Raw genomic sequence first — 20,551 nt, 5'->3', positions numbered from 1 at the left:
CACACTCGATGATCAGCAGCTCGCATGAATTTCAGGAACGTTATGGTTACTAAAGTTTCAGCCTTGGCTGCACAGTAGGGTTTATCTACGATTTATTATGCCAGACCGACATCGCGTCTCACGCTCATCTTCAGCGGTACAATAGTATGAAACTACGATGTAATTCACACAGTGCCTAAAGGAACCCCTCATTTGCATTTTTTCGATGTGAAACACTTGGGCAACAATATCTGTTAGCCTAGATAATCTGCTGATTTGTTGCTGCGGTTGACTCATTCTGCACACGACACAGCCACCACACAAGCTGCTCGTTTGGGCTATCAAGACTTGCCTCAAGCTCCATATTCTCTTGTCATGATTTCTTCCTCTTTCCTCTGATGAAGAAACCAAGTTGTGGCAATAAAGTCTAGACTGACGAGGAGGTGATTTTCGAAGTGAAACATTTCCTGAACAGCTAGCGTGCATAAATTTACCATCAAGGTCTGCACCAAGACATCGATCATTGGGAAAAAAGTGTCGCTTTGAAGGGTGAATCTGTAGAGGAGGGCTAACACCAGTTGTCGTGGTCAGCCAGCCGCGGTGGCCGAACGGTTCTAGGCACTTCAATCCGGAACCGCGCTGCTGCTACGGTCGCAGGTTCGAATCCTGCCTCGGGCAATGATGTGTGTGATGTCCTTAGGTTAGTTAGGTTCAAGTAGCTCTAAGTCTAGGGGACTGATGACCTCAGATGTTAAGTCCCATAGTGCTTAGAGCCATTTAAATATTTAGTTGTCGTGGTCCCCGCTTTATTTTTCCACAAACTAATATTTGCGGCTTTATGACTGCCTCCTAGCAGATGGTGGCGACTGGAAAGCGGCCGGCAACGCCACCTGGCTCCGCCCTGGTTCACTGCGCCACCGTTGCTGAAGGCTGTACCCCAAAAGCCGATTATCATCCTGCCTCTAAAGGTTCCTGACTCTGCTGTTCATCACTGTCTGCAGGGGATAACAAGAAACAATTAGAATGTATAAATCACAACACTAACACTGAGCGTTCGAGCGAAAATGAGAGTCGTATTTGATATAAAATAATAAAGTGGAGAACATTAAAAAAAATAGAATTGTTGTTGAGAAATGTTTGCCATTCCTTGAGCGGGTATAGCCTACGTCGTATGTAGTAGAGAAGTTTCAAAGAGCAAATCAACCTGTCGTCTCATCATTTTATATATGTTTAATGAATTTACTATCATCGAATGGCATTGAGTGGCAGCGAGAATTTCAGCTAACATTTTTGCAGATGAGAGTACCGTGGCTCTGGTAGGAGTATTTTATTGCATTGAAAATTCTCGTTCACTATTGTTTGTTGTATCTGCCAAGTCCGACGTCGGGAGAAATTCATTCCACATCAACGGCATCCTTTTTTTTTTTGTAGGAAAAGACAAACGTAATTGTCAGTTACTAAGAATTTTTTTATTTTTTTAATATCCCGCGCCCCCTTTGCATGCCGGAGAAGCACAGCTGCAGCTGTTAGCGCATCGCCGTTGAAAGCTGGCAACGTTGCTGTCAGCGATCTCCATACGCCGTCTCTGCTACAGGGTGGACCAAATAAAAGTGGCTCCGAGATTAGAGTTCCATGGTACAAAGAAACACAGTACAGGAAAGGAAATACAGTAATAACGTGACTGTATCAGGTGTTGAAAGTGACTACCTTCATCCCTTGCCACTTTTGGGCCATAGTCAGCAAGTTGGTAAAGGCGGATCGAAGCTGGGACGCTAGAATTGCTGCAGTCTCATCCGAAATGTTCTGCTGCAGTTCTTGAAGACTATGTGGGTTGTTGCGATCCACCTTAGACCTGAGGCTCCCCACGCAAAGTAATTGCACGCTGACGGATCAGGTGACCTCGGTGGCCAGCTAGAGCCGTGACCAGACTCATCTCTGCTTACAGCTTTGTCAGGCGTGAAGATTGTGTAATCGAGATCCAAGGAACCGCTGTGCATCACATGGCAGGCGTACACGTGGTGTGTGAGTCACGGGATGTGGCTATATGGGTATATTCACGTCCAATCGTATCCATTCGTCCGGGGCACTTCTATTTGTCCCACTCTTTATATAGGTGCAGTACTATTGTAGGTGATACGCCCTTGCCTTCATCCGACTTTCGAACTAACTTCGTCAGTTATGAAGAGACCTTCTCTTGTAAGCCTTCTGCTCTCTTTGTTTAATCCTCTTACATGCAAATACGCATCCTGAAGTGCACCTTGAATGAAATGCCCTCTTCAGTTTATGAAGTTCTGAGCAAAGAATTGATATGATAACGCCATCAGGCTACATCGCAGTGGCCATCTGTTATCTCAAATGGTTCAAATGGCTCTGAGCACTATGGGACTTAACATCTGAGGTCATCAGCCCCCTAGACTTAGAACTACTTAAACCTAACTAACCTAAGAACAGCACACATATTCATGCCCGAGGAAGGATTCGAACCTGTAACCGTAGCAGCAGCGCGGTTCCGGACTGAAGCGCCTAGAAACGCTCGGCCACAACGGCCGGCCATCTGTCATCTCGCTACGTGTAACTAACTCAGTTTGTAGCCAAGGTGAGTGCAGTGAGCGTGCTTGGTTCTGTCTGTTAGACTTGCATTTCTACTGACAAATCTGAAATTCAAAGATGCAAGACAATGAACTGCCTCCTCTGTCTCTTCAGTTCCTATTGCGGACTTACTTTCTGGCTCGTCAAACATGCAAAGAAGAAGATGAAGCGTAATGTACTGCAAGACTGATTCAGGAAAACTGGTATCTCTGCGGCAAGCAGGAAACTAGAGCAATAGGTGTGATAACTCGATTCCGTTTGCAAAGTGCATACATAGGTACAAAGATTTTAGAAATTTTAAAATACTGACAAGAGATCGCGTATCAACCTCAGAATCTTTGATCAAGAAACTATAATTGCATTTAAAGCATAATCGGGGCCACCATGACCCACAACATCCATATATGGAACACGCGATACAATGAATAATCTCAAGCAAACGATTAAAAAAAATATTTCAAATGTAATGGAAAGTACTTAAAAAGGCTCACTGAAAATGGATGTGACGAATTCAACTGCCCTAATATTGGGATGAATAATGTAAAATCGATTCTGTATCGTGCTTCGAATACCGCCCATCTCACAAACAGCGAACGTATTGTTTTAACGTAAATAGGTGCCCGTTAAAGATCTGAAAACGCTGTTCAAATAGCTTACGGCAATGTAGCCGGGTGGCGTCGTCGACAACCGCGGACATTTCGACAGGAGCACGCCCTGCCATTTTCAAACCCTGCCTCGAAAATGGTAGGGTGTGCTCCTCTCGAAATATCGGCGGCCGTCGAAGACGTCACCCTGCTGCATTCCCGTAAGTAAGTTATTTGAACATTGCATACTCAGGTCTCACATCTGAAAACGCTGTAAGCAGTGCTATCCCAAGCCTTGCAGTGCGAACCAGAAAATAGGCACGGGTGTACAGCACGATATCTGGAAATAAACAACAGATACTGACTGCATTTCCACTTAACAGCCCGCATCTCGTGGTCGTGCGGTAGCGTTCTCGCTTCCCACGCACGGGTTCCCGGGTTCGATTCCCGGCGGGGTCAGGGATTTTCTCTGCCTCGTGATGGCTGGGTGTTGTGTGATGTCCTTAGGTTAGTTAGGTTTAAGTAGTTCTAAGTTCTAGGGGACTGATGACCATAGATGTTAAGTCCCATAGTGCTCAGAGCCATTTGAACCATTTTTCCACTTAACATTTTACTCAACCACAACAGCAGCTCTGCAGAACCAACCAACCCATGTGGACCGACAGCATCGAACTAGCACTCTCCTTTGTGTATGCTAACCAAAACGTCCACAGCAGACCATGCCGCGGCTTCGTCTCTGGTTGACCGCCGTAGCCACCTCGCCAAAGTATTTACCTGCAAATTACACTTCTACTGTGTGTGTCAAAATACAAGTATACTTTCAGAGATCGATTTCTCGGCCCGGAAAACATCTTTGCAGCGTGTCTACGATTCAGAATAGACGAACGAAAAATCACTACTGAAAGTTACGACCGTCACAGACGATTCCCACTCTTGAAAGTGGATTCTGAGCAACGGTACAACTCTGCGGTTTTCAAGAACACAAGTTATTGCCACAAGTGTTCTTGTTGTGGTTTTCAGTCTTTAGACTGGTTTTTATGCGGTTTCCCCCTAGACCACAGAGGAAAGAAGTGACGAGCAACAGAAAAAAGTCCTCAGACCGACTGGGGGCTAAAACCAAGACCTTTGGGTTAGTAGACCGATGCTTACTCACTGACCCACCGAGAGGTAAACTTCAGTTCCGTCCGTCGCGAAATCAACACGGCTTTGCCACAGCCTGCCCCAGGCTGTGGCAAAGCCATGTCTCCGCAATATCCTTTCTTCCAGGCGTGCTAGATCTGCAAGTTTCTCAGGAGAGCTTCTGCGAAGTTTGGAAAGTCGGGGACGAGGTTCTAGCAGAAGTAAAGCTGTGAGGACGTGGCGTGAGTCGTGCTTGCGTAGCTCAGATGGTAAAGCATTTGCCCGCGAGAGGCAAAGGTCCCGAGTTGCAGTATCGGTCCGGCACACAGTTTTAGTCTGCCAGAAAGTTTCATATCAGCGCACACTCCGCTGCACAGTGAAAATTTCATTCTGAACCTCACAACAGGCCACAGCAGTCTACCCACCCCATCGTCGCGAACCCAGGGTTATTGTGCGGTTCGGCCACCAGTGGACCACCTCCCCCCCTCCCCCCTCGACAACGTAGCTGAGAGTAACTTTCGTTTATGGAAGAAACAGAAATTTGCATTATTTGCAACTGCCGCTGCTAGAAAGAAAGTCACAGGCCCACGCGAAGGAAGACATCCTCAGTTTGAAGCTTTGGAATTCGTCCGTGATAGGAGGAAGACTGGGCAACCTGTTGTAACGCCGGAAATGCATATCCTCTTATTTCCATCTATTGTACTATAATTTTTTTTCCTTGTTTTGTTACCTCAAGTTATGACATTTCTGTGTCTTTATATATTGTAATTGTTTCACTATTTGTATATATACACTCCTGGAAATTGAAATAAGAACACCGTGAATTCATTGTCCCAGGAAGGGGAAACTTTATTGACACATTCCTTGGGTCAGATACATCACATGATCACACTGACAGAACCACAGGCACATAGACACAGGCAACAGAGCATGCACAATGTCGGCACTAGTACAGTGTATATCCACCTTTCGCAGCAATGCAGGCTGCTATTCTCCCATGGAAACGATCGTAGAGATGCTGGATGTAGTCCTGTGGAACGGCTTGCCATGCCATTTCCACCTGGCGCCTCAGTTGGACCAGCGTTCGTGCTGGACGTGCAGACCGCGTGAGACGACGCTTCATCCAGTCCCAAACATGCTCAATGGGGGACAGATCCGGAGATCTTGCTGGCCAGGGTAGTTGACTTACACCTTCTAGAGCACGTTGGGTGGCACGGGATACATGCGGACGTGCATTGTCCTGTTGGAATAGCAAGTTCCCTTGCCGGTCTAGGAATGGTAGAACGGCGGGTTCGATGACGGTTTGGATGTACCGTGCACTATTCAGTGTCCCCTCGACGATCACCAGTGGTGTACGGCCAGTGTAGGAGATCGTTCCCCACACCATGGTGCCGGGTGTTGGCCCTGTGTGCCTCGGTCGTATGCAGTCCTGATTGTGGCGCTCACCTGCACGGCGCCAAACACGCATACGACCATCATTGGCACCAAGGCAGAAGCGACTCTCATCGCTGAAGACGACACGTCTCCATTCGTCCCTTCATTCACGCCTGTCGCGACACCACTGGAGGCGGGCTGCACGATGTTGGGGCGTGAGCGGAAGACGGCGTAACGGTGTGCGGGACCGTAGCCCAGCTTCATGGGGACGGTTGCGAATGGTCCTCGCCGATACCCCAGGAGCAACAGTGACCCTAATTTGCTGGGAAGTGGCGGTGCGGTCCCCTACGGCACTGCGTAGGATCCTACGGTCTTGGCGTGCATCCGTGCGTCGCTGCGGTCCGGTCCCTGGTCGACGGGCACGTGCACCTTCCGCCGACCACTGGCGACAACATCGATGTACTGTGGAGACCTCACGCCCCACGTGTTGAGCAATTCGGCGGTACGTCCACCCGGCCTCCCGCATGCCCACTATATGCCCTCGCTCAAAGTCCGTCAACTGCACATACGGTTCACGTCCACGCTGTCGCGGCATGCTACCAGTGTTAAAGACTGCGATGGAGCTCCGTATGCCACGGCAAACTGGCTGACACTGACGGCGGCGGTGCACAAATGCTGCGCAGCTAGCGCCATTCGACGGCCAACACCGCGGTTCCTGGTGTTTCCGCTGTGCCGTGCGTGTGATCATTGCTTGTACAGCCCTCTCGCAGTGTCCGGAGCAAGTATGGCGGGTCTGACACACCGGTGTCAATGTGTTCTTTTTTCCATTTCCAGGAGTGTATATTTATGCATTTATGTCGATGTATAATTGGTTTGTTTTGTAAATATTATTTGTATTTTTACGCTGGGTCTTGCCTAGGGAAAACTATGCTATCGAACGGATACATCGATAGGTTGTGTGGAGAACCAAAGTCTTTAGGATCTTTGATAGTGTGAACTCTGCCGCGTGGAGCGCGGGCAGAGGGAGTCTGGCTGGAGTAGCGAGTGGAGCAGGTGTGTTGTGTGACGCTCCCGCGAGTTGCCGCGCTTTCGGGGTTTGGCAGCATGTAATTGCGCTCGACTTGCTATGATAGTTTCTGACACGGTGTCGCGGACGGGAAGCATTAGCTGGCACACATCAAGAGCCCGTTTCGCCTGGTGACCGTGTCGAGAAGAAGGCGCGCCAACATCCAGCTTCTGCAACAGCCACGGCCGACAATGAGTGACAGTTGCCACCTCCCCGATCGATGACTGCAAACCTTCAATCAACCAACAAGGAAGACTAAAGGCACGTAAAGTTTTAGAACTGTATGGCAGACCTCAGCTTTTAAAACTGTTGCATCACAAAAATACAGCAACTTAGCATGTACCTTTGTTGCTCATTGTCCCAATTGCATTACCAAGTAGGGTCCCTTCCTTTTCTGGAATGAACCCGAGTGTTGTTGAAATTCATACGCCAGCTTTAAAGTAATATCATTCCATTTCACTGCTTTAATTTCAAAGTTCAGTTAAAGTATTCATAGCTGGCTACAATATTTAGATTACACAAGCGGAAATTAAGAGTGCGAGTTTTGTTACCATATTTTAGCTTACCTGTGACTGCAGCTCAGCTTGGTACGTACAAAATTTTACTATTGTTAATTGTTCAGAATCATTTAATTCAAGTTCAAAGTTAAATCTCTTATTTCTAAATTGCGTAGATTCAAGTAGCTGTTGAAATGGTTGTTGAGGTAGCCCAAGACTAACCTTATTTTACTGAATTTCGTAGTGCTTCAGAAACAAATCTCACTATTAATTTCAATCACTAAATTAACTTTCAATTTCCCGGTTTTATTAATTCTTTTGCTAAATTAAGTCAGAGTAGCGAAATTTATTACTTCTGACAAACATTCAGTTTTCACACAACACGTGTCATTCTTCAGTTGCCACGCTTTTAGTGCTAATTATGTGTGCAGTAACCTTTCTTTTTCAGTTACTATAGTATTTCTCCATAGGACTGGCGACCGTAATTTTCCCCAAATCTCAAATATCTAATTAACGCCAGTTAATTGTTAACGTAACGACCACACATTTACTTTCTTTATTAACTTTACCCCTTTTCAAAATTAATTTCCACCAGTTTCATTTGCATTTTTCCTTTCATTTAGATGTAACCCTTTCCTCCCTCTTTATCGACAGATTAACTTCGGTGACGATTGCTTTCCCCAAATTTCCATTAGGAACACGCGGTTTAATTTTTCACTGTCATTAAGGTCGATAAGTGAGGGGGAGGTTACACTGTGACTACTGACACCATAAGAAACGAAGAAGGAGAGGTGGCTGCAGTGTTTAATGTGCTGAGGCAAGCATTATGGATAGCCGTGGAGCGGTTGATCGCTTTATGAAACGGGTGGGGCTTATCTCTTCGACACTGAACAACACTACGCCAAAAACTTGCACAGGATTTTCAGAAAAAAACTTCAAAAATTTGAGATGTGTCAAACAGGCAACGCCGATGAGACGCCAATTTGGTTTGATAAGCCACGTGATTACACGATTAACGAGAAGGGGTCAAAAGAAGTTATCATCAGAACATCAGGGCGTGAAAAACAATGCTTAACTGCAATGCTGGCAACCACAGCAGAGGGGTGCAAACTTCTCCTTTTCTTAATCTTCAAGCGGTAAATTCCCCGATGATGTCACTGTTCGAAATCAAGAGAAGGATCGGATGAAAAAAACTTCAATGCTTGACTGGATCCGAAATGTGTGAGAACTCCGTCCTGGTACGCTTTCCAAATAACCCTCAGTGCTTTGTCTTGATGCATTTTGTGGTCATCCCACTGACGACGTAAAAAAGATCTGCAGTCTAGTAAGTGACCTTGTTATTATTTCTAGAGGAATGACTTCTACGTTACAACCCCTGGACGTTAGTATAAACAAACCTTACGAAGGTTACGCTCAGGAACAGTACGAAAAAGGTTTTGTGAGCCAAACCTTGAACTGACTCCGACAAGAAAAATTAGGTGAGCTGCGTCGCACGTTATTGCACGCTAAATTTCGGCTGCTTGGAAAAGCATTGAAGCACTAATGATCGTAAAATCGTTCAAGAAATGCTGTGTTTCAAATACTCTGGACGGCAGTGAAGGTGATGTACTCTGGAACGACATCGAGGATGATGGGGAAGAGGAAACGAATCTGTTTCTAATGTAGACTCTTTCGAGGATACCAGTCATTATGACGTTAGTGAATAATTAGGAGTAACACCTTTAATTTATGGTATGTTTGCATGTCACTTAGGTAATCAAGTTAGACGTTCTCTTTTAATGACTGTCACTCAACGATGGATCACTTAAAAATTATTTTTGTTTTGGTAGTTCATCTATACATCCACTGTTGTGTAAAATAAATTTAGTGTACTAGCGATGCTCCAACGATTTTTTTATGATTTTGAATTTGAAACTTGGGATGCGCATTACATTCGATGGATTAAATTCCCGTAAATACGGTACTTAATTTGTAATTTCCGATGTACCGGTATATCAGAAGGAAGTGGTAAATTAAATGAGAAAATAGTACCTTTCTCTAAAATGTTAAAATAATATCATTGTTTTATTATCATAGAAAACCACAAAAATGGACTTTGGTTAAGTTTTTACTAAATCGAAAGAAATTCAGTTTTTTTCTGTGATAAACCACACTTACTTGGGTTATTAAGCCGCGATCGAATGAATTTGTTGCAGAAACTTAACATTTCATTTCCATCTGTGGAGGATACTTTCAAGAGGGACTTTTGCTCCTACGGAGGTCAGATTCAGTCCTTGCACACTACTGATAGTCAACATATTTACTGCCGGCCGAGGTGGCCGAGCGGTTCTAGGCGCTACAGTCTGGAACCGCGCGACCGCTACGGTCGCAGGTTCGAATCCTGCCTCGGGCATGGATGTGTGTGATGTCCTTAGGTTAGTTAGGTTTAAGTAGTTCTAAGTTCTAGGGGACTGATGACCTCAGATGTTAAGTCCCATAGTGCTCAGAGCCATTTGAACCAACATATTTACTCCTTCGAAAGCAGACATGTATCGGATAGATCTATCTCGACTATGTAAAACTTGTGTGTAAAAAAGGAACTGGCATGAGTAACAGCTCAGAATGATCCAATAAATCTTTGTGACGGGTGCTAATGTCGGTTTGATTTACATACTTGACGTTTACATGTGTTTGCTACCGATTTAAGGCTTCTGTCATTTTCAGTCAGTATTGTAATATATCGTTTCCTAGTCAACAATGTGTACTAACTCTCTTCACTATTTGTAATTGCTTCGGCCAGATTCCGGTTGCAGAAGGAAGGGGGTTTTTGTGTGGCTTGTATTACCGAGCCTTCGTGACTGGCTTGAAGGTTTGTGATCTTCTGAGATGTTCGCTATTTACCGAAATCTGCGTGACAGGAAGTTCTAAGAGACCTGGCAGGGAAAATCAGCTTACATAAGCGGTACTAGCGGAAGCAGGAAATGGCCAACCAACAATCCTGGAGTCTGCTTCTGACTGGCCTAAAGGCCTACACGTTAAAAAATTTCGTGAACCGGTTTTGTAGCCAGTGAAATCAAGGAGTCGGCCGGCAACCCTTCATCTACGTCTACAGCTACGTGATTAATCTGCCATTCACAATAAAAGTGCCTAGCTACCGTTCCACTCTCGAACGGCACGCGGGAAAAACGAGCACTTAAATTTTTCTGAGCGAGCCCTGATTTCTCTTATTTTATCCTGCTCATAATTTCTCCCCATGTAAGTGGGTGCCAAAAGAATGTTTTCACAATTGGAGGAGAAAACTGGTGATTGAAATTTCGTGAGAAGATCCCGTCGCAACGAAAAACGCCTTTGTTTTAATGATTGCCCCTCCAATTCACGTATCATGTCTGTGACACTATCTCCCCTATTTCGCGATAATACAAAACGAGCTGCCCTTCTTTGTACTTTTTCGATGTCATTCGTCAGTCCCAACTTATGCGGATCCCACACCGCACAGCAATACTCTAGAATAGGGCGGACAAGCGTGGTGTAAGCAGTCTCTTTAGTAGACCTGTTGCACCTTCTAAGTGTTCTGCCAATGAATCGCAGTCTTTGGTTTGCTCTACCCACAATATTATCTATGTGATCGTTCCAATTTAGGTTATTTGTAATTGTAATCCCTAAGTATTTAGTTGAATTTACAGCCTTCAGATTTGTGTGACTTACCGCGTAATCGAAATTTAGCTGATTTCTTTTAGTACTCATGTGAATAATTTCGCACTTTTCTTTATTCAGGGTCAACTGCCACTTTTTGCACCATACAGATATCTTACCTAAATCATTTCGCAAGTCGTTTTGATCATCTGATGATTTTACAAGACGGTAAATGACAAAATCATTTGCAAACAATCTAAGACGGCTACTCAGACTGTCTCCTATGTCGTTAATATAGATCAGGAACAACAGAAGGCCTATAACACATCCTTGGGGAACGCTGGATATTACTACTGTTTTACTCGATGAATTTCTGTCTATTACTATGAACTTGTGTAGAAGACATGAGATCTCTGGGGCTGAAACGGAGTTTTCCTGGTATAATTCAGAAAGCCGGGAGAGGGTGACCCTTCATGATCAACAGAATACGAGAGCGTGCTGAAAAGTAATGTCTCCGAATTTTTGTATTCTGTTCTCAATATCAGTTGAGGTGTAACATGTCATGCAAATTACTCGGTCGGCTTTCCCGCTTCGCTGACAAGTTGCAATCCTCTGTCGGTACATGGCTCCAAAATGTAACGTTTAACATGGTGGTGTGTAACGTATCTATTTCGATGCGTGAGGAGCCTCGTGCTGTAATCGAGTTTCTCACTGCAGAAAACGTGCCTCTAACTGAAATCAATAGAAGAATGAGAGCTGCGTTCCTTAACAACAGAGTGATAGGTGATGAAAGCTGGCTTGGCCGTTCTGATCATGCACGCGAGAGAGTATCAATGGAGTTCGGCCACATCAGCAGGCAAAGTCGCGCTCACATTGTTCTGGGATGTTCAAGGTGTGGCGCATTTTGAATCGATACCTAAAGGCACCACCATAAAATCTCCAAGGTACTGCGAGATTCTCAGAAAACTAAATACACGAATCCGAAGAGTTCGCCCACACATTGAGCACCCTCTCTTTCAACACGACAACGCTAGACCTCACACGAGCGCTGCGACATCTGCAACAATCCGACGCCTTGGGTTCACTGTCAACGATCATGCTCCATATAGCTCCGACGTGGCGCAGTCCGATTTCATCTGTTTCCAAAACTTAAAGAACACCTTCAGGGACTTCACTTTGATAGTGATGAAGCAATGCACGCTTAGGTGAGGTTGTGGTTCTGTTAAATAAGTCAAAAATTCTACACTGATGGTATCAACAAACTGGTCTCTCGTTGGGAAAAGTGTATTCGTCGCCAGGATGAGTATGTTAAGGAATAAATGTGCATACATGAAGAATAAAGATGTAGAACGTTTGTACGAGGGTCATTCAATAATTAAAGAGACAGATTGGTCTGAGGAAAAAACTGTTCGCAGGGCAAGTTTGGTACTTTCATGGCTTTAAGTTGGCATCACTGGGACGAGCCCTAATCAGCTGATGTGTCAACATTGTTTTGTTTATAACCTCAAAAAATATATATCAAGATGGTGAGTCGACTTGAAACGTCCACATTAGTTGAACAACTTTCTGTTATTCGTTTTTTTACTTACTGAAGGCGAGAAACCAGTGAATATATACTGTAGAATGTCTAAACTTTATGGTGAAGGTTGTATGAATCGTGCAAATTTTTACAAATGGGTTTAGTAGTTCAAAAATGGTCTCGACTCAGTGACTGACGTACACCGTTCTGGCCGACCAGTTGCAGTATCAACTCCCTCACTTGAAAGTCGAATTGATGGCATTATTCGTGCCGACTGCTGTGTGACTGTGCATATGATAATTGATAAGGTTCACGTTAGTACCGGTACTGTTCATAACATTATCTGTAACAAGTTAAAGTACCACAAAACATGTGCAAGATGGGTCCCAGTGGAGTTGACGCTGCTACACTAGGAAACAAGGTTGAGAGTGTGCACAGAGCTAAAGGAACGTTATGAAAGAGAAAGTGAGCAATTCCTCAACAAAATTTTAATTTATGATTAAACTTGGGTTCTGTTATGAGCCAGAATCAAAAAGACGAAGCATGGAGCGGAAGCACACCAATTCACCTGTCAAGAAAAAATTCAAAACCCAAGCATCAGCAAGAAAAGTCATGTTGACGATGTTTTGGGATGCTGAAGGTACAGTTTTTTGTGATTATCTCGAAGAGCAGCGTACAATGAACAGCCAGTACTACTCGGATCTGCTTTTAAACAAGGTGAAGCCAGCCATGAGAGAGAGACGTCGTGGCTCTCAGAGGAGAGGTGTAATTCTCAAGCAAGACAACGCACATCCTCAGATTGCTCAACTAACCCGTGAAACCATCGACAAAATGGGCTGGGAAGTACTGCCTCATCCCCTTACAGTCCTGATTTAGCAGCTAGTGATATCCATTTGTTTGGTGCACTGAAGGAAGCATTACGTGGGAAGAGGTTCCAGACCATGAGGACGTGGAAAAGTCTGTTAATAAGAAGTTTGTTGGAAATTTGTTCAGACATCAAGATAAAGTGTTCTTTGCAGCCGGGATAAAAAAGCTTGTAGCCCGTTGGAACAAGTGCATAAATGTTCAAGGGGATTATGTTGGAGAGTAGAAAAAGTATTGTTTTGTAAAAATAAGCGCTTTTTTCTCCAGAACAATTTGTTTCTTTAAGTATTGAATGACCATTGTAGGTTGCTCGATTTAAAAAGCTTTAATAGTTTTCACATAAAAAATTCGGAGGCATTGCTTTTCAGCACGCCCTGGTAAACTCACGAAACAATTTTCATCAAAAATACGTTTTTTAGCGGTGAATATGGCACCTTCTGTGTGCTGTACAGCAGCTAGCTGGACGGTAGTGTTTTAGTGAAGGAGGCAAACTCGCCGAGGTTTAGCAAAATCCAATAAATTCTATTTCTCTCCATGTGACTTTGAGAGTTATGTTTCTGTGGGGTTCTTTCGTTATTAACTTTGAACTGTATTCCTGTTATGTTATTGTGGAAGTTACTGGCGGGAATTCTTAGAAGCCACTTGGAGGCAGCGTATAATCTGTTAGCGTTGTACACATTTCAGTCCACCGGTGAGATCTCGGAATACTTCTGGTAGTAGATCGACTGTTAAAGGGCTTTTAGTTATGGACTTTGGAGTGGTGAGAAGTTTAATCGTGCCTCTTGGGTCAAAGCGGAGCTGGCAAACCTTGTTGAGATTGATTTTACGTATGTAGTAGTGCAGGAATTAATACCTTAACAAGTAAATCCGCGGAGTCTACGTCGCGCAATTTGTCTTTTTCGCCTCACATTGCCAAGAGCGGAGGGATTCTGGTAGGAGCCGCGAGTGTGTTTGAGCCCATCACCACGGAAGAATAGATGCATGTAAAGTTACAATGTCATACACTATTCTTACATTGTTGTTGTTGTGGTCTTCAGTCCTGAGACTGGTTTGATGCAGTTCTCCATGCTACTCTATCCTGTGCAAGCCTCTCTACCCTGTGATCTACCCATCTAATCTTCAGCATTCTTCTGTAGCACCACATTTCGAAAGCTTCTATTCTATTCTTGTCTAAACTATTTATCGTCCGTGTTTCACTTCCATACATGGTTACACTCCATACAAATACGAGGTGTGGCTAGAAAAAAACCGGACTAGTACTGGTGAAACAATAAAACGATTGCAATAAGGCTGAAAGTCGCGTTGCCTGTCACGTGACTCTCCCTCCGCCTACTGCTCGAGTTTCATCTGCCTCCTGCACTCAGTCTGCCCGTGGCGTCTGTTTTAAGTAGTTGACGTTTTGTCTGTGCGTCGGAAAATGTTGAGTGTACAGAAAGAACAGCGTGTTAACATCAAATTTTGTTTCAAACTAGGAAAATCTGCAAGTGAAACGTTTGTAATGTTACAACAAGTGTACGGCGGTGATTGTTTATCGCGAACACAAGTGTTTGAGTGGTTTAAACGATTTAAAGATGGCCGCGAAGACACCAGTGATGACACTCGCACTGGCAGACCATTGTCAGCAAAAACTGATGCAAACATTGAAAAAATCGGTAAACTTGTTCGACAAGATCGCCGTTTAACAATCAGAGCAGTGTCTGAGTTAACAGGAGTTGACAAGGAAAGTGTTACGCAGATTCTTCATGAAAGTTTCAACATGAACAAAGTGTGTTCAAAAATGGTTCCAAAGTGTCTCACAATTGAACAGAAGGAACGCCGAAGAATGATTTGTTCTGACATCCTGGAAAACATTGAAAGTGATCCCACCTTCTTACAAAATGTTATTACTTGCGATGAATCGTGGTTTTTTACTTACGATCCCGAAACTAAACGCCAATCGATGCATTGGAAAACTCCTGGTTCTCCACGACAAAAAAAGCACGAATGTCAAAATCGAAATTCAAGGCAATGATGATTGTTTTTTTTTTTTTGACATCAAAGGGATTGTGCACAATGATTGGGTACCAGAGGGACAAACAGTGAATCAGCATTACTACATTAGCGTCCTGGCTACCCTACGTGAGCGAGTACGGAGAAAACAGAACGATTTGTGGAGAAAAAAGTCATGGATCCTTCACCAAGACAATGCCCCAGCTCACAGTGCGTTGTCAGTGAAGACGTTTTTGGCAAAACACAACATTCCCATCTTAGATCATCCACCCTACTCACCTGATTTGGCCCCCTGTGACTTTTTTCTTTTCCCTAAAGTCAAGTCAGCTTTGAAAGGAACTAGATTTGAGACTGTTGAAGCAGTAAAAGAAAAAGCGACGGAAGTAATGTATGGACTTACCGAAAATGATCTGCAGCATTGCTATGAACAGTGGAAAATTCGTATGGAGCGGTGTAGAGACCGAGGAGGAGAGTACATTGAAGGAGATAACATGAAATTGTACATAATTGTAAATAAATGTTTTTTCCAGCATCAGCCCGGTTTTTTTCTAGCCGCACCTCGTACTTTCATTCTTACATTAAGGGGTTTTATGTAATGCGGAATAATTGTCGCTGTTATGTTGCATACGAAGGAAGAAAGAAGTGTCTCATGTTAATTAATATGATGTGTGGCTAAGTACAGTGAAAAAGCCGTTATTTAGTTCATGTAAAAAAGACGGGTAGAAGTTACCATCCGAGAAAGGATGAAGCTGGACACGAGTAATGGCTTAACAAAGTCTGATTACTTTGTCTTTTATTTTGTAAAGTTTCTACGGTATTATTAACGTCAGGGTCAGATTAGGTGAAGATGATCTAAGATTACATTTCCCCTGCAGACAGTTCATACTTACAGTGCAGCGTTACATTTGAATGAGGATCATTTAGCGTTTGGAGGTTTGTTTAGTCAGTTTGCGTACATAAATTTGTAGGGCATTTTTATAGAAACATCTTGGTTATTTATTCTTTCAAAATTCGTTTCTTAATTTTATGTAGAATTTTTATTCTTCTAGTTTTGCGTGTTAGAATTGCACCTCACGCATTGTAGCACTATTCACTGAGGCCGGCCGGAGTGGCCGAGCGGTTCTAGGCGCTACAGTCTGGAACAGCGCGACCGCTACGGTCACAGGTTCGAATCCTGCCTCGGGCATGGATGTGTGTCGTGTCCTTAGGTTAGTTAGGTTTAAGTAGTTCTAAGTTCTAGGGGACTGGTGACCTCAGAAGTTAAGTCCCTTAGTGCTCAGAGCCATTTGAACCATTCTGAACTATTCACTGCACAGCAGAATACAGAGTTTCACAGGTCATCTCATTTATTTACACTTTTGGTTTTCTAAATAATTTGGTTGAAGTTAATTAAAAATATAGCTGTACCGTGCTGTCTGTCTAAAGTCGTCGTCCGGTTTAGGGAGAAAGTCGGGAGGCCGTTGGCACAGCCACCAGCCAATAAGACGAGAGAGCCGTCATTAGGCGGGCGCGCCTCATTACTCGCCGCTTATCTGCCTGCGGTCGAGGACGGCGCGGAAAGTTCCTGCCGTGACCCCGGGGCCGGCAAGGTCGGTCGCCCGCGTCCTGAGGGGAAAAAAGGCTGACTCCGCGGCCGGAGGCACTGTGCCGTTGCGTGGACCCTTATCGGACGTTGTTGACGACGTCGTTATTTGACGCAACAGTGCTGCCCCGTTACCTCATTCATCGCCGATTTACACTTCAAGTGGCGAAAACAAGATCACGCTAGTTATTTCGGGCTATATGTATCTCACCGCTGTTTCGTCGTACACGTCATTATCAAACATATTGCATGAGCTACGGATGCGGCTTATTGCATAATTTTTTGCTTATATTTAACTGAAATAGCGCTACTACAATATCACATAATGAAATTTCTCATAATTAGAGGCAAGAAGTAGCGATCCGTAATTTGTTTGGAGAAAATTTAACAGCCAAGATCGCATTCAGTAGTATTTATTCCGGATAACCGGTTCAACTGTTAACACTGTCATCTTCTAATCATAAAAAGAATTTGTTACACGTCCTGTTCAATAACGAATGTCAACACAGTATGTGTAGTACAGTCATAATGGAACAGTACGTATAACACCAAGTTTTTTTAAAAAAAATCACTAGGTGACACAGTCTTAACTGCTGAAACCGGTAACCAAAAATAAATAATCCAGAATGAAAATTTCACTCTGCAGCGGAGTGTGCGCTGATATGAAACTTCCTGGCAGATTAAAACTGTTTGCCGACCGAGACTCGATTTCGGGACCTTCGCCTTTCACAGGCAAGTGCTCTGCCGACTGTGTTACCGAACCACGACTCAAGAGCCCCGCCCCCCCACCTTTCCCCCCACTCAGACAGCTTACTCTCCTACTACCTCGGGTAGTCAGTCGTGCTTTGGTAGCTCAGTCGGTAGAGCACTTGCCAGCGAGAGGAAAAGGACCCGAGTCCACTACAAACGACGAGCAACAGTGCAGACCGTCAACCTACTCTTATACATTTTTATCCTGCAAAAAGTTGTACACTAGTAACATAAAATTATTTATTTGGTGAGAGAAATCGTCAAATAAAATCCCATACTCAATGAGCAAAGAAATCAACAAATCTAACTCGAATACTTCAGACAGAGACTGAAAGCATTCCAAAAATAGCCGGCCGCGGTGGCCGAGCGGTTCTAGACGCTCAGTCTGGAACCGCGCGGCTGCTACGGTCGCAGGTTCGAATCCTGCCTCGGGCATGGATGTGTGTCCTGTCCTTCGGTTAGTTAGGTTTAAGTAGTTCCAAGTTCTAGGGAACTGATGACCACAGATGTTAAGTCCCATAGTGCCCAGAGCCATTTGAACCAATTCCAAAATAGACACAAGGAAAAATATCTGAAGTCCAAAAACAAAACGAACTCTCAAAAAAATGGTTCAAATGGCTCTGAGCACTATGGGACTTAACATCTATGGTCATCAGTCCCCTAGAACTACTTAAACCTAACTAACCTAAGGACATCACACAACACCCATCCATCACGAGGCAGAGAAAATCCCTGACCCCGCCGGGAATCGAACTCGGGAACCCGGGCGTGGAAAGCGAGAACGCTACCGCACGACCACGAGCTGCGGGCAAAACGAACTCTCAACACCGAAAAGATATTCAATGAAAATGTAATAAAAGAGGAAAATTTTGAAAGGAAAAACTGAAACGAAATACAATGTAATAATATGCGCTATTTGTATGTATATACTAAATTGAAGAAAGTTTTATGATTGTTAAAAAAAGTTTTCCAGAAAGTTTTTTACCAGCGTACACTCCGTTGCAGAGTGAAAATTTTGTTCTGGAAACATCCCCCAGGGTCCGGCTAAGCTACGTCTCTGCAATATTCTTTTTTCAGGAGTGCTAGTCTTGCAGGGTAGCAGGAGAACTTCTGTGAAGTTGGAAAGTTAGGAGAAGAGGTACTGCAAGACGGGGGGGGGGGGGGGGGTCGTGAGTAGTGCTAAGGTAGCTCAGCCGTTAGAGCACTTGTCTGCGAAAGGCAAGTCCCAAGTTCGAGTCTTAGTACAGCACACGGTTTTAATCCGCCAGGAAATCTCCACAATAAAAAGTATTGAATCGTGACTAGCCAAGTTTCTCCAGATACATATGCGTCCACAGCCCTGCAGTAATTTAGAAACGACAATTTTTACTGCGTCCATTGTTATCAAACATATTCATTCTCCACGATCGAAATTTCGGCATATTATGCCATTCTCAAATGCTAATGCATAAGGAAATGCATTAATGCAGGTTGTTCCCTTTAAGAAGACACTGACCTCCTGTCAACGTGCATAATAAGACATGAGTCTTCGTCGTTTATGTAGCATTTCATGCAAAAATTACTGTGGGACTCATGTGCTAAGTTCTTTTGGATACACGATATAATTATACACATGGAATATGTAAACATGTCTGACACGACACAGTGTATTTTTAAAAGGAATGATATGAATTCATGCTCTTCAAAGTGAGCTATCACTCCAGAATGGTATCACAACCCAAAATCATGATAGAGAGGCACATAAAGCAATAGCCAGTACCCAGGATCATAAAGTATTCTTTGATTTGCAGAGGGCATTCGATACGTGCTGCACTTTCGCCTAATGAACAAAACACCACCATAAAGAATATAAGACCAGCTATGTGAGTGGAATGAAGAGTTCATACAAACAAAGCGCAGTATGTCATTCTCAATGGAGAGAAATCTTCAGATTTCCGGCATACCCCAAAGGAGTGTTTTAGGACCATTAGTATTCACAATATACATCACCTAGTGGATAACATCAGGCGCTTTTTTGCGGGTGATGCTGTTGTACATGGGGCAGTCGCAACCCAAGAAAACTGAGGCGAAGACCTGCAGAGGATGGACGCTTGCTGTAGGGCTTGGCTGTTGACCTTCATCATAAACAAACTGTTAAGGGACAGTTTTTCGAAAACTGCTTCATAGTCTTATTAAAAAGCATTATTCACATAAGGATACCTAATCCATATAACTTATTAATGCTGGATGCAAGTATGCAGACAATTAAATCTAACATCAATGACTGCAAATCTAAGTAATACTGTTTCCTTTGATTCTGTTTGGTATAGCGTTTCTCTGCGACCTGAAACAGCTAGCCGGCTACAAGAATGAGCAAGAGCTCTGAGGAGAGGACGGTGCACAGGCCATAAAAATGTTTCCGCTGAAAATGGGGGCGACAGACCGAAAGTTCCCAGCATGTTGTAAACTTTCACTAGGCGAGAAAATTAAAGAGTGCCCTTTAGAAAAGACAAGCTCTGCAAAGGGAAGAGGAAATCACGATGCACTGATTATAGGACATAATCGTTGGGGGCCACGGGAAGCTCCGAGCGATAATTTTTAAGTTTTGTAAGAGGACGCATGGTTGTTTCATGAAAATATCGTTGCGGTGGTGGAGATTCGTGAATGCAGACGTGCAGCCATTTCTATTGGATGAAAAGCGAAAATACACATGTAGTGGGAGAGGATTTCTGTCTTCTGTCCCATTCTAAGAGAGAAGAGAGCGGTATTGGTTAAGTATGGCAGTTTCGTTCGGAGAAGGGAAATAGTTGCAATTATTATAAACTTTTGATTGGTCAAAAATGTGAAACTATATTGCTATTGGCAACTGAGTTTCTGGCACTGGCAGAACCACCTAGATTTTGTGGAGGAGTGGAGAAAGATACTTCATCTTAGGCCATGATAGAGTATGGACTTAATTTCAGATCTTCACAGGGAGAAGACTTCATCTTGTGATGGCAGGCAGAGAACACTTTAGTACTGCAGAAGCCGATGTCTCCGTTTAAGGGT

Source organism: Schistocerca serialis, chromosome 2 (assembly GCF_023864345.2).
Source record: "Schistocerca serialis cubense isolate TAMUIC-IGC-003099 chromosome 2, iqSchSeri2.2, whole genome shotgun sequence".
Lineage (NCBI taxonomy): Eukaryota > Metazoa > Arthropoda > Insecta > Orthoptera > Acrididae > Schistocerca > Schistocerca serialis.
The sequence above is the reverse complement of the archived record's forward strand: the minus strand, read 5'-3'. Positions refer to the sequence as shown.